Source organism: Gymnogyps californianus, chromosome 3 (assembly GCF_018139145.2).
Source record: "Gymnogyps californianus isolate 813 chromosome 3, ASM1813914v2, whole genome shotgun sequence".
Lineage (NCBI taxonomy): Eukaryota > Metazoa > Chordata > Aves > Accipitriformes > Cathartidae > Gymnogyps > Gymnogyps californianus.
In genome coordinates this window covers 57,167,678-57,181,896 of record NC_059473.1, presented here as the reverse complement: position 1 = coordinate 57,181,896, position 14,219 = coordinate 57,167,678, and the positions used below count along the sequence as shown (strand labels likewise).

General features: G+C 39.4%; 1 protein-coding gene across 1 annotated transcript in view; it reads left to right on the top strand.

Annotated features, from left to right (window-relative positions):
- Positions 1 to 13,108: 13,108 nt before the first annotated feature.
- Positions 13,109 to 14,219, top strand: part of SYNE1 (spectrin repeat containing nuclear envelope protein 1) — a 261,240-nt gene continuing 260,129 nt past the window's right edge. Inside the window, 1 exon segment of the mRNA XM_050895131.1 lies at positions 13,109 to 13,132. The gene's annotated coding sequence lies outside the window, so the exon portion shown is untranslated.

Genomic DNA, 14,219 nt, shown 5'->3' with positions numbered 1-14,219 from the left:
GTAGCTCACCAGTTTGTCTTGAAGTTTTAGCAGCTTCTTTTACCTTTGGCTGGCTGAACTGAAAACACAGACCAGGCTATGACTCTTATCACTTTGAGGGCTCCTTGAATGTTTAGGCAATTAGATGTTTTCAGTGGGGTATTTGGATGTTTGACTTAAGCATGACAGTGGTTGAAGTTCAAAATGGTTGATCCTATGCAGCTTTCATGAAAAGAACTCATTGGTAGTGAATGGACTTTATCAGACAAGGTAGTCAAAGCAGTGCATTTTTTCAAGATGTTCATGTTTCATGTAACACTGAGAGCACAGAGACTGCAAGAATGAGGATCCCAAAAGTAACTTGCTGCAGGGAAATCTCAGTTTGCATTCAGGACATTGCCTAATTTGACTTCCTTCAAAATCACTCGCTTTTGGATAGTTAGCTGATAGATAGCAATCTCACATTGCTGCCTGGTGTTTGTTGGACAGCTGTCTTTCTTTCTATGTGGTGTGCTATTTGTCATCGTACAATATAGCAGGATATATTATTTGGTGCCAAAAAGTTAGTATTACTTTAACCTTATTATCATGTCTGTGTTTGTTTCTTACTGAATTTGAGCTGTTCTGTTGTTTTGTTCTAGTCTTTTTCTTAGGATTATTACTAGATTTGTTACTGTAAACAAATAGAAATGTTTACTATCATTGTTGGTGAATACTCTGAATTTATGAACAGCATACTAAAAATCCCACTAAAATAAAGGAATTGATTATGAGATCACATGTAGAACCCTCACAAGAAACTGGTATTTAGTCCTAATTTCATCAGGTTTATGGAAGCCTTGGAATATTAAATAGCAACATGAGCCAGTAACGTACCCTTGCTGCAAAGGAGGCTGATGATATCCTGGGCTGCATTAGACAAAGCATTGCCAGCAGGTTGAGGGATCCTTACCCTCTGCTCAGCACTGGTGAGGCCACCCCTGGAGCACTGTGTCCAGTTCTGGGCTCCTCAGTACAAGAGAGACATGGACATAATGGAGAAAGTCTAACAAAGGACCACAAGGATGAGGAAGGGACTGGAGCATCTCTCCTATGAGGAGAGGCTGAGAGAGCTGGGACCATTCCGCCTGGAGAAGAGAAGGCTCAGGGGGGATCTTATTAATGCATGTAAATACCTGAAGGGAGGATGCAAAGAGGATGGAGCCAGGCTCTTCTCAGTGGTGCCCAGTGACAGCACCAGAAGCAACGGGCACAAACTGAAACACAGGAGGTTCCCTCTGAACATCAGGAAACACCTTTCACTGTGAGGGTGACTGAGCTCTGGGACAAGTTGCCCACAGAGGTTGTGGAGTTTCCACCCTTGGAGATACACAGAAGCCATCTGGACGTGGTCCTGGGCAGCTGACTGTAGGTGGCCCTGCATGAGAAGGGCAGTTGGACCAGATGACCTCCAGAGGTCCCTTCAACTTCAACCATTCTGTGATTCTGCGATTCTGCGAGGTTAACTGGAATCTTCCTTTTGTCTAAGACGTACTTAGTGAAATTGATACCCTAAGTTTCTACACTTGAAAGGAAAAAGTACTCAGTTAGGGACTGACCACTTCACAATTTTGGGTGTGGTTTATTTGTCTTTCATTGTTTACTCATATCAAATCCTGTATAAATACATAAGATTTCACGATTTATATTCCACACTGAAGTACATAAATATAATTTTTCCTCTCTGGGTAAGTAAGTGTAGCAAAATTCTGCTGACAGCAGTTGATGTAGCTCAGTTTAAACCAACTACGTTTTACCAATTCACATCTACAGAATGTGTCTTGAAGTATGTAGGAAAAAATAATTTTATCTGTGGTATTTGATTCCCACAGATGGACTCAAGCAGTAATTAATTTATAGTGAATAGTATAAAAATCTGCAGAAGATATTAAACAGCAGTGGGCCTACATTTTTCAGCCTCTGCTTTTCAAATACAATTTTCACCAGCAAGATCTGCATGCTTCACATTACATTGTAATACTAGTATATTTTTAGCATAGAATATTGTTAATACTCAGTAGTAACAGTGTTAACTTCATTTCCATAATATGCTGCTTTTTAAAATTCTGTTTTGTTTTGCTTTTCTTCTGTTCAATTGATTTTGGGGCAAACTGGAACACTGTGTGATAAGGGCCTAAAATCCTGCTTTAAAGGACTCTCATTTTGTCATCAGAAAAGCATAGGTGCACCTGTGCCACGTGCTACCCAGTACAGGGGGACAGATTCAGCCACACAGTGAAGAGTGACATCACGTGCACTTCTCCCATACTTGCAGTACTACTTTCACATAGATAATTTCACCTCATTTGTGAGTTTGTATTTTCGTGTTAGGTGTACGGGACAGGTTAGGAAATAAGATTGGAAAAGTCTTCTAAGTCATCTGTTATCTGCCTTTATAGGCTATGACACCAATAAAATGCTATTGGAGTCCTGGGAGATCGCTTCAGAGCGTTGTTCTTCTTAAGGGTGAAAATGTTCCTCTAACTCCAGCCTAAATATATTCATATCCCATCACAGCCTTCTGCTCTGGTGCTTTTGCATATTTTTTGATTTAAAGCAGTTTTTCCTTTTCTGGTGCTCATTCCTTTCTCTAATATATTGTAGAGAGCAATTATAGTCTTTCTGAGTGTGAGCAACCTACACAGTTTTAGTTTTCTCTTATATCAGCTCTTCAGCCTATTGATCTCAGTATCTATTCCAGATGCTCACATTTTTTGAAAATGGGTTGCCAGAACTCTCTATAATACTCCATGCATGTGCTTATTGTGTCTGGTACAATAACTTTTATTCTCCAGTTCAGCTGATTATATCTTACCTGATAGCATCATGAGATTCCATTTGCCTTTTGTCACACTAGTGGCTTACATCATTCCTGTAGCAGAACTACAAAAGTGTGTCTTCCTCTAGTTTGGTTTCTATATAGTGAGTTTCCACCTCACAGCAGAAATTCATGTTACTCCCCGAGTATGTAGCCTTGCATTTTGAGCTGCTTACTAATAGTAATCTAACTGTTTCCAGTCTTCAGTTGGCTCAATTTCTTTAATTTTTAAGATATTCTGATTCCATTGTAATGGTGTTTCCCAAATATGAGTCATTGGGAAACTTTATAAGCACTGTTGTGATTTTCCTGCCAAAATCATGGCTGAAAATATTAAAGACTTAGACTTAGGCTAGTCTTTGAGGAACTCCAACCTTTGTTCCTACTTATATCAGCATTTAAGGAAGCTCCTTCATCAAAGTAGCCCTGGTTTTGACTTCTCTACCTGCACAGTAACTTGCTTTGTGAGTAGTTTCAGTGGTAGATAGTGGGACAACTCTCTGAGTTAGGTACTGCTCAGTGTAAAAGTGGTAGAATTTGTCATGTATTACTTGGTAGAGAAGTATCACATAAAAAATAATACGACTGGTATTTTAAAAGTGAGGGATTGTCTGTTTGGAGACACATAGGAAAACAAAGGAAATCAGATGAAGGTATGAAACCATTATGAATGTGCCAAAGTACATTCAAGTCTTTTGTGAAGGCTGGCATTCAGGAACAGCAGATGGTTGTGGCTCTGAGAGGAATAACCACATGATCTAAGGCCGTGTTATATTTGTACAAGACCTCTGTTGGAAAGATGTATGCACATACAGCTCGCAACCAGTTCTTCACTCCTAACATCTCTTCAGCACCTCCATAGATACCAGCCATCATCCTGTTTCTGAAACGTTTTAAGTATTAATTTGTTTCAGCAGGATATGCTAATTTCTTTTTTTTTTTGTTATTCAAGGAACAATGAAACATAGGAGTTAGCGTTTCCTCCAGAACTGAGTTCTTATATGTGCTCATATGTGTTTTTGTTTTATTACAATTCACATTTGGAAGAGTAATTAATTTGTAAGGGCCTGATTTGAACCTGAGTTGGAAGATATTTGAGCATGTGTATAATTTTATAAATATAGTGAGAAATTCTTATGACTCTTTTAAGTAACATAGCACATTTCTTACTAATAATACAGAACAGTTTTCCATAAAATCATAGAGCCAAAGAACAGGCCAGGCTAGAAGGGTCCTCAAAAGATCGTCTGGTCTAACCTTTTGTGGGAAAGGGAGCCTAGATGAGATTATCTAGCATCCTGTCCAATGACATCTTGAAAACCTCCAGTGACGGGGACTCTACCATGTCCCTGAGGAAGTTGTTCCAGTGAATGATTGTTCTTACTGTAAAAAATTTATTTCTTCTATCAAGATGAAACCTCTCCCAGTGTAACTTTTACGTGTTGCCCCTTGTCTTCTCCATGTGGCTTCTTGTGAAGACAGTCTCTGTCCTCTTTGTAGCCACCCTTTAAGTGCTTAGCCCTTCCAGTTACTTCTAATACTGAACCTATTGAGTTGAAAATAGCTGAATATGTGAGTAAAGAATTCATAATTTTAATCTAAATGTATTTAAAATTATCATGCCTCCAAGCATTCAAAAATAATAATTGCATTCTTTCCCTTAGGTAGACTTTCATAGAGCTTCATGACTACAATATGTGTACCTATAGTAAAAATTATCTCAAGAGTAGAACTGCCCAGGCTTTCCACAGAATAGAGGATTCTACATTTTTGTAAACCTTTAGTAAACCATTGTCATTTCACTGAGCTTAGGCATGAACAGAACTGAGATATGATTGTAGAATGTCTCTTCTGTAAGACAAAAATCATAATGTATATTTTGGTTTTCTGCACAGATTTATGTATAAGTTACAGATGCTGCACCACTACATCCTGATTTAATCTCTTGGACAGCATGTGCCTAGTATGTCTCCATTAGTTTTGATTTATTTGAGTAGATTCTGAGCTCTTCCATGTCCGAGTCAAATTTTCTCCACTGCTTTTAGGCTATTGAACTTACTGTAGGCATAGAAAAATAGTAATCTTACCATTGGTAGTAGAAATTCGCTCCATGCGGTGCATTTGGTGCAGTGCATTCAAGTTTTTGTGCCTTATTAAATAGAAACATTAAACATTCAAATTCAGCCTTTTTTACAAAGTCTCTCCAGGTTGTAGTGCTTAATGTTGTGAACAGTCCTATTAATGTCATATAATATTCGCAAATCTACTGAAAATCAGTGACAACTGTTACCGTAATGTGCCTACCTGACATGGTTGGCTTCAGGAAAACAAAACTTTCCATTGTTTTAGGAGCTCATGTAGGTGCCATACAATGAGTAAAAGATGGTATTGGAGCCTATGCTTTCAATTTTCAAACATATGCTACCTTCAATCTGATCTCATAGATATTTTTGTATAACTGCATGTTAAGTACCCTTCTTTACTGTAGAATGACTACTTAAAGCCCTAACTAACAAAGATATTTGTAGACATACTGGTACTGATCTGGATAGATTTCAACATTTTTAAAGACCTTCTTTAAATGATTTGATGTGAGTACTGCTTGTCTTTAAGACTTCTGTTAAAAATTAAATTTCTTTTCAATAAGACATGTTTTGTTCAATATGACTTTATAAAAACCTCTAGGGGAGTGGACCAACACCACACAAAGGTTATTATACACAAGCTTTTCGTATCAATAGAAAGAACTGCTGCAAAATGTGTAAATGGTAACATGATGCCAGCCGCATCTGGCCAGCCGCAACTGCAGTGGACTGAAAAAACCACAAATGTTTGTTTAGGTCATTTTTTAATTATGGTCATTGCAGATGCTACTGTAGTAGATACAGAGTTTATAGGCAAGAGAATGATTTTTCATCAGTGTCTTTAAATCTTTAAGTCTTTATAAAAAATTCATTCTTAAACTGGTGTGCCTATTTATTAGCATGGATGGATCGAAATTTGAGTGCGATGTAGAATAGTTATTCTTATTAATGAACTTCACTGGATTTTCTAGATTTCTAGCTGATTTGTCACCATCCAAACCATCTCTTTAAGTATACAGTTAAGGAAAATAAGTAATTAAAAGAACGAATGCCAAGTTGACTCTGATCAGTTGTATCAGGCTGTTTTCACCTTGTGTACTGGTCCAGGAAAAGATATGTGTGTGTGAACACTAAGTTCACTGTCACCCATGCCAGACTGGTGAATAAACAGACACCTGTAGAGCAGCGAATGCTGAATCTTTCGGAAGGCACTGAAGCCGTTGCACATAATCATCTCAAATGTTGAGTATCCTGATTTTAGTTAATATCTTCTCCAGAATAATGCTTTTAAAAATGAATTAAATGAGCTCATAATGGTATTCTTTTCATTTCTGACTGTATTCAGTTGAGTGCGAGTAGTATGTTTACAGCCACATGGAGATTAAGACAACAGTTAGTGGAGATGATGAGAATAACAGTAGTGCAGTAGCACAGGCAGAAATGCAGTAAACATAAAATGCAAATGCATTCATTGATTAGTTCTGAATACATTCTGCTTCTACATGTGGAGAAGAACAAAATGCAGCCCATCCAGGTAAAATATGGAACAGCACAATTTAATTACAGTTCTTTTTTTGAGCCACTCAAAATACAAAATAGGAACAAGTGTGCTACAAGGACTGGGCACGGGATAGATGCACAGAGTCATAAAAATGACATTTTGGGCATATTTTCCAATCCACTGCAGAAATCACGCTGTTCTCATTCGTTTCTCCAAATGCCGAGGGAAGCCCTTCTGATTAAAGCGAAGAGCAGTTACGGGCAGTACAGTTATGTCCAGAGTATGTCCTGGCTTCTAAGGATCAAGATTATATCAGTGCACCGTGCTCTGTTCATGCTCTCTTCCTTCCTGTGAAAACCAGAGCACAGGAAAGTGGGGGATAATGTGTGTCTGGATGGAGCAGGAACATTTGACATGTGCATATGAGGATATGGGCGCAACAGGGCATGACCTTAGATTTAAGGACTGGAAGTCTCCCAAGTCTCACAGTATAAACATATTCTGTGACAGCCGAAGTGCTGCTGTGAGATGGAGCCAACAGCCTGAGTTACAGCACACGCTCTCTGGCGCTGGCTAAACTTTTGGGTTTCCAGGTTTCAAAAATTTAAACCGCTTGCGCGATCCACAGCAAGTGCTTCCAGAGAGACTGATTGGTGAATGTGCTTGTGTAAGAATAAATTGACTAAGAACAAAAGAAGAGACATTGGTTTGTTCGGTTTGTATTTGATTATATCCAGAGATTTTTTAAAATGCAAGTTTCTTTGGGTGATAAATTGAATCATTCTGTATATCTTTCTAACTAGTGGCTGGATAGACACCTTCTCTGTCTTAGAAATGAAGAGAATAAATAAGAAACATGTAAAATCAAAATACATATTTTGTAAATACATTTGGGACAGACAGTAACAGCAGAAAGTTCTCCGCAGCATGCCAGTTGCTGTCCAGCAGCATGCTGCGCAGCAGGCAGTGTTTCTGCAGCTGTGAGGCTGCTTCTCCACACTTCAGTTTCCTGTAACTGTTCCACCTGTACGCGGGGTTTTTTTCTCTACTTCCACTCTTCCAAATGACATAAAACCTTTGGCCCCGAAACCACCTACTAAGGTTACCTCTAGGTTGAGCAATGGTATATGCCGGTGTGAACCTCAGAGAGCCGATCCCCATCATTTTCCCTAGTAGGGGTTTGGCCAAGGATGACTGGTTGCCTTCTAGCCCTTGCGCATGGATTTCCTTTCTGCAGAAACTGATGGGGAGCAGACTGGTGCTCAGTGGTGGAGCAGGCTATGGCTGGTGTGTGCACCTAGATCTCAAAGTTTGGGAATTTAGATAACAGATCTGCTAGTGGGACTGTCTCACTGTCTCTGATAAAACACATTTAGTAGAGACATATATCCAAAAGCCACACTTTGACAAATCCTGTCTTTCTCCTCAAAATATAAAAAATAGAAAAGTCCTAAATGCATGAGGCATTTAAAAATATATTCCCATTCTTTGTATCAGTACTGCTAAGTCTTCCTGTCAACTGCATTCCAGTGGCTGCTGAAATCAATTTTTCCCTCTTTCTTACTTTGCTCCCACTGCCCAGAGCTCCCGCATCCTTTTTTCTTCCTAAAGTGTATAGTGTTACTATTAAACTTAGCAACTTACAAACAGTATATTAGCTTTAGAGCTACCACCAAAGTTTTTTGTTTGTTTGTTGTTTTTTAAAAAGCAAAATTGTCCTGGCATTGTCCCATACAACCATTAACTGGAGACTTAAAGGAAAAGAAATAAGCCTGCATTGCCTCTGTGCAGAACTCCTGAATGGGGTAATCCATCTGTTATGGAGATGTTGATTAAACTATGTAGCTTAAAATATTGCTTCTTTTCATAAGTAGAGTCTCCATATTATTGCTTTGACTCTGCAAGCTTTTCTACAGCTGCTTTAAGTTAAGAATATCCTTAATGAAGATGGAAATTGCTATACAACATATCTTATCGAAAGCTTTAGGGAATTTATGCCATATTGCTGACAAAACAAAATTTCCCAGAGGGGTGCTGTTCGCCGCTTTGTGTGCTGTGTTGTGTTCTCAAGTGACATCTTGAAGCATTGCATCTGGTTTGGCACACTTTTCTGCACTTCCAGGTTGTTTTAGCAGTATTCCTAAAGGCGCCAAAGACCTGGAAAACAACAAAGCAAAAAGCTTCTTGGTGTTTTTAGGACAGAACTATTAAAACCAAAGAAAATGAAAAAGGATGCTGAAAATGAGGAGCTGTGAGCAACTTGAATTAAATTTCACTAAAGTAAGAAACAAAACAAATCTCCACAATATTAATTCACTGAGAATCAATCAAGATGCTTTTATTAGACATGTGTGAACTCGGCTCTGTCGTGTCTCTCACTCTGTGCGTGAGACTCTTCCTTGTGTTACTTTGCAGCAGAACCCTGTATTTGCAACCCTGCACTGCAGCCGCCTTCCCATCATCTGATCCCCAAGCACCTGAGGCAAGAGGTGCTTGATGTGCGATCTGCTGCTGCACGGCACCCACCTGTGGCACGTGGAGCTCTGCGGCTGAGGAGGGGCTGCTGCCACAGCCAGCAGGCAGGGACTGTGCTGCTTAGGAAGCCTGTTTCTAGAAAACCTCTGCTAGAAAGCATGCCCCTACTCTCTGTGTCTTGATGTGTATATATGATATGCATGACACTAGTCATTATGGTATGTGTGCATGATGAATATTGCATCAGCATATCCATAACTGTCTGAAGATACATGGTTGGTTTTGTTCATCTTTCAAAATAATTTGTACTAAATGTTTTTAAGTAAATATGTCCAATTATTGTCTTTTTTTTCCTAATCAGCCTAAAAATGCAGTCTGTTGGTGGTGCTTTAGTAGAGAAAAGGTTTGTAAAAATATGAAGATATTTCCAGCCAATTAAATTAAATAAAACCAAACTTTCTTGCAATGTTTCTTTCAGATGCAGCATGATCTTGTCAGAGCTATTGTGTTTTACAAAAGCAGAAATTTGAATTCGACCTCTATAATGATACTTTTACCGTAATGGCATAATAAAAGTGGGCCTTTTATTCTCATTTCAATAGTACGTACTACTCTGTTGGCCCCTGTGGGTGAACAACATATGAATCTCCACACATAGTGTTTCATAACTGCCTCCGTTTTACCAGAGCAAAACAAAGTCTGTTCAAATGCTCTGGTGCTCTGATTTAATGAAATAGAAAGTAGTGCATACTATCAGAAATTTGAGTATGTTTCAGGCTGATCTAGGTGCACTGCAAAAATTCTGTGCAACCTTACATATGCTTCATCCTTCTTGTACAGCAGTTCAAATATATTATTAAAAGCTAAGTGGCCTACATGTCTGTTCAGATTCATTGCTTGCTATTTCTTCCACTTCACTGTTTCAGCTGCAAAGCTGAAGGACATCTATGTCTAAATAGAGTATGCACTGATGAACCCAAGTGGTTGCTTTTAAAAGCTGCTTTCCTTTGTATGTATGACAACCTAGAGAAGGGCTATGCCATTCAGCCATTTTTATGCTTACTGAGCAGTATATTGTTACAAAAGCACTGTTGAGAAGACTGCATTGCTTTTTGCAGCCACACATCTTGCTGCTTTAGGATATCGGCAGCGTAGTTGGGTTGTCCCAGTCCCTGGATGAATTATTCAGGCTCCTGACATCAGAGGTTTCCGCTAGCGGATTGGCTGGTGCTCGGATGATAAAATCTTTCCACGGGAAAACAGTGGAGAAGGATGATGGCAGTGAGACCAGCAGAACTGCTACTTCCAATACAGCTGGCTTTGTCTGGCTGTTGCATCTCTGCAAGAATATATAAAGATGTTTTTAAGGTTTGGCTTCATGTGAATTCTCCGATAAGAGCAGGTGGAGGGATTTGTGTAAGAGGCCTGCATTTCCAGTGAAGGAAAAAAAATCAGATTGTTCTTGAAAAATTACTTCTGGCTGTATCCTAAAGAAACGCTGCGCACTACACAAGACAGGACTAGCAGCAGCAGCAGCAGCAGCAGCAGCAGCAGCCGCAGCAGTGCTTATGGCTCGCTACAAAGGTGCTGGTGGCAGAAATGTTACATCGTTAAATTTGCTTCCTGGGTTCTTTCAGTACCAGCAGGGTAAGTGGTGCAAATAAGGAGCTGACAGTCCTTGCAAGTGGGGAGAGTGTAAGAAACTGTATGACACATGCATCTTGTGGGTATAGATAAACAGTACCTCTGTGGAGAATTTACCTCGGTTTAAGGAAAATAACCGATTTGCTTCCAGGGAAATTTGTAAAAAGCATATTTATAACGGAATTTGTAAAATCAATGCACTACTTGTGTTATGTTCAGATATAGGTTTTACAGTGGTAAAATCTGTTCCTTCTAAGCCTATGCAAAATAAGTGCTAAAAAAAGGAAACTTTATTATTAATAGTTGCTGTTGGGCTCATAAAGAATATATTGCTCACATATATTCCCTTGAAACAGATTATTTTGAAAGGCTATTTCTACTGTTTGTTGGCATGACTGAAACTGAGTATGTCTTCTGCTGGTAAACGTTTAGAAGCTGGGAGGTGGTTCTCTGATTTCCAGTAGTTGTCAGAAGGCTGTTTCGTAAATCACCAGTATGCACTGGAACTACAAATTAGGGAATAATTTTCACTCATTTCTTTGATCAGAAGTTTGACTTCTAAAGGCCCAGTTCTTTTCTTTTGGTATGCTGTTGTTGTATCAGGGTTGCTGGGGAATTTTAAGTTACAGAGGTGTGAAGGAAGCCAGAGCTGGACTGATTCCGTGCGCACTTGATCTCCATCCCCATGCCTATTCACACACAACCCAATTCAAGTGTGCAAGTACTTCCATTGAAATTAATTGGGCTACCTGTATATGTAATTGCTTGTCAGAGCACAGCTGATGTTTACTATATGTCACGAGGGAAACATCTTTTTCATGGTTAGAAACCATACAGCGAGAAGTCTGTTTTCCAGAATGTAGAAACAATTGTCACATATAAAGTCAAGACACCCCCTGCCAAAAATAGTCAGTGTTGAATGAAGCACAGTGCAGTATTTTGAGTGATATTTTTCATAACTTGCCTGTCAGTGCAACAAGTAGATTCTGAGAATGTAATGAATGTTTTAAAAATGATGTAAGACAGCCTGCCCAATGAAATCAAGGAAAAGGAAAATAAAGAACGCAAAATTGTTTTCTTAGACATGAAGTATGCTAATCTAGCAATAGATGCTGGAGAGTATATGTATCTTTTTTTCCTCTGGTATTTCTTATATGTGAGATATCATTTATATGTAAAGAAAATATCCCCAAGTCATAATGCACAGACGCTTTTTGAGAGCTCATATGTAGTCACGGAGCCATCGTTGTCCCACTTAAGATAACATTTTGGCTGATGAATTTTGTGTGGCGACGTCTATCTTTATGTACCCTCATAGTGGAGCAGCATTGCATGAGTGTAAATCAGGGAGCTTATTATTAGTAGTGCATCAAACTTAGTAGTTATCTATTCCAGAACTTTAAAGGGGATTAAAGAATATTCCCTTTTAATTTTACAGATGTGAAAGAGATCAAATCACTATTCAGTGCTGCACAAGTCAGTAGCAAAGGCAGTAGCTAAAATCAGATTTTCCATCTGTAGGTTTTGGGACATGCATGTGATCTTATAAAAAGTAAATATTTAACAGAAATTTTATTTATTTGGATTTTCTGTAGGGAAATGAAGGTGCTCATTCAGAACCGATGATGGTCCTAACATGATTTGGTTTTCAGTGAAATAGGTATTTCCTTTTAGTTTTGAAAGAAAAATCTCCAACATAAATACCTGAAAGCCCCTGTTGTGAAATTATTCCATGTGTCAAAACTGATTCCCCACAAGAAAGGGACAGGGCTTCACGGACTGGTTATGGCGCTGTGATTCTCTTCCCTCTGCAGCCATGACCCTGGCTGCTGAAGTTGGAGGAGCTCATTTCAGAGCTATTTTTGTCTATGCAGCTGGCAACAGCCCCTGAGGGACTATCTGAGAATCAGTGAAATTCACTATAAATCAGACAAGTGCTTCAAGACAGGACTAAGGGAGGTAGTACATAGCAGTATAGAAACTGCCTGAACTAGCTAATGGCTCCTCCCTGGCAGGATCTCCCAGAGGACAAATAAGCTTGATAATGCAATTTCAAATCTTTAATTTGACATTCTAAACATTTTCAAACATACATGCTAACAGTATTTTTCCTAAGTCCCTGGCTGACTTTCTACATAAAAGCAACTTGACTGTCAGAGACATGGATTCTAGTTAAAAAGTACAGAGAAGTTCTAGGTGCTCAGACCTTGGGTAAATATAATATGGATTTAGAAGTCAAATTTATCTTGGCATTTGGATTTGAAATGGTGTCTTACTGGTCATTGACTCGTTAAGACTTGAACTTAGCTGTGAAACTCTTCAAATAGTCACGTGTCAGAGCATTACTGTAAGAATATGAAGTATTTGTTATGGGTAGTTACAGGCAAAATTAACTGTCTCAAGAAAATATAGTGGCATTTCTGGCAAATGCAGAAAGCATTTGTTGTCAGTAGGGAATACTACTCTTCCATCGTGTAAATCCAAAAGTATTCAGCAATGTCTAATCAAACTGATTTCCTTTTTTTCTCAGATGAGCAAGAGTCAGTGCAGAAAAGGACTTTCACAAAATGGATCAATACTCATCTGGCTAAGGTAATATATGGCTTTGAAATTTATTTTTTTTAAATCAAACCTTTTTATTTATGCCTATACAGGCCCTGGAGTATAGAATATGTCAGATTTGTCTGAGCAGAACAGCACAAACTTAAAAAGGGATCCCCATTACCTGTACACCGTAGGGGATGAATCTGTTTCAGCATGATAAATTTTTAAGTCAACCAGTCAAATTTTTAAGATTTTAAAGCTTAAGCTTTTAAATCTTTGTTAGTCATGTTTTTGGAAAGTGTGGAAATACGTTTTCTGAGTTCATCACAGCTGTAGGAAATACTGATGGGTCTGTGAAATGCGCAGGACTCCCCTTGCACTCATGTTCCAAATTGTAACCCAGAAATTCGATATTTAGGTTGTTTTCATTCTTGTAAAAGATTGTTGCGGTTTTTATTATTTCAAAAGAAACTGGAAAGCTGTAACATCTCCATTGTCTGGAGGCCTTTGAAATGTGATAAGGAAAAATCCTGGAAGGAGACCCACTTTTAGGCAGCATTGTCTGCATTCTGCTCTCGTCTTTGAACCCAATAAAACGTAGAGCACCTGCCAAAATGGTACCTGGTGAGGAATACCATGAAGTGCTGGCCTCATACTGATAGAAGAGAAACAGCAATACACGCTTTTGCATTTGGAACTGTGTCTGTTAAAGCCAGTGAAGTTACACTGGGGTTAAATAGTACGGAAGGAGATGTAGGACCAGACCAGGTGCAGGTGTTGAGGTGCTGGTGGTGGGGAGCTGCAGGGTGGCCTCTGTGAGGAGAGGCTGGGGCTGCTCCATGCTGGACATGGCCGGTTCCAGCCGGCACCAGTGGGCCCACTGCAGGACATGGCTGAGCCCCTCAGCCAAGCTGATGGTGCCTCCAGGAAGGCATATTTAAGAAAGAGCAAAATGCCACATAGGCAGTGAGAAGTGAGGGGGAAAAGTGTGAGAAACAGCCCTGCAGACACCAAGGTGAGAGCAGAAGGAGGGGAGGAGGAGATGCCCCAGGTGCCTGAGCAGAGACTCCCCTGAGGCCCCTGGAGAGCCCACACTGGAGCAGGCTCCTGACAAGAACTATGGCCTGTGGAGAGG